The sequence below is a fragment of the Suricata suricatta genome, chromosome 9, assembly GCF_006229205.1.
Source record: "Suricata suricatta isolate VVHF042 chromosome 9, meerkat_22Aug2017_6uvM2_HiC, whole genome shotgun sequence".
NCBI lineage: Eukaryota > Metazoa > Chordata > Mammalia > Carnivora > Herpestidae > Suricata > Suricata suricatta.
Window position 1 is genome coordinate 73,637,063 of NC_043708.1, and position 1,268 is coordinate 73,638,330.

A 1,268-nucleotide genomic window follows, 5' to 3' on the forward strand; every position below is an offset into this window, starting at 1 on the left:
GAGTCTGTTCAAGCAAGTGGGGGAGGGAGGGAGAGGTAAGCACAGAGCCCACCTTGGGCTCGTGACCATGTACCCCAGGATCATGACCTGAGATGCTTAACAGACTGAGCCACCCTGGTGCCTCTAAAAACTCTTGGTCCAACTTTCCTTTAATACTCCATTCTCTAAAGACCTTTGCAGCTTAATTCCTCAAAAGAGTTGCTTCTGCTCTCTTCTCCAACTCCTTTCCCATTTTTCTTTCAAATTCAGTCCATTAAAAAAATTTTTTGAAATTTTTAAAAAGTTTATTTATTTAATTTGAGGTGGAGAGAGGCAGAGAGAGGGGGAAAGTGAGTTTTCCAGGAAGGCTCCATACTGTCAGCACAGAGCCCAAAGTAGGGCTCAAACTCATGAACCATGAGATCATGACCTGAGCCAAAATCAAGAGTGGGGTGCTTAACCAACTGAGCTGCTTAACCGAATGAGCCACCCAAGCACCCCAGTGCTCCAATCAAAATTTGACCCCAGAACCTCCATGAAAACTTGTCTTTCGGTTTTCCCATGACCTCCGTATCGAAATCTAACATTCAAGTCTCAATCCTCATCTTTCAACCAGGCATTATATACTCTGATCTTCAGGGACATTTTCTTCACTTGGCTCATCAGGTACCACACAATCCTGGTTTTTCTCTTTTATCACTGGTGGCTCCTCTTCACTCTCCATAAATTCAGTCTCTAACCGCTTGATATCTAAGAAAACCAAGGTTCATGTCTTTTCTGTCTATATGCATGCTCTAGGTTTTCTCATCTGGTACCATGCCTTTAAATAGCATCTGTGTATCAATCTCTTGCTCATATTTCTACCCTATATATCAGACTTGCTTCTCCAGGTACCTAATTTACATTTCCACTTGGATAACCAATAAACATCTTATATGTGCACAAAATTGACCTGATGCTTGTTAAAGTAGGTTACTACACCTTAATCTTTCCAGTTTCTTAAATTAAAAAACAAACAAACAAACAAACTTCGAGTCACTTCTCTAAAATCCCATATCCATCCTCTGGCAAATTGTGTAACTAACCCTTCAAAATCTCACCACACCTTGCCACTTGCATTGCTACCCAAGCCATCATTCCCCCACTTCCTCTTAAATCCGCAACACTACTAATTTACCACTGCTTAGACCATTGCACCACTTCATGTAGACTTTTCTTAGTAGTCCAATGACACACACAGTTCATTTTAAATATATGTATCATGTCACCTCTCTGCTCAGAATCATCCA

The 1,268-nt window shown here is 41.1% G+C and overlaps 1 protein-coding gene across 1 annotated transcript in view; it reads left to right on the top strand.

The window, feature by feature from the left end:
• Positions 1-1,268, top strand: part of LOC115300967 (olfactory receptor 4F3/4F16/4F29-like) — a 53,699-nt gene that overhangs the window by 762 nt on the left and 51,669 nt on the right.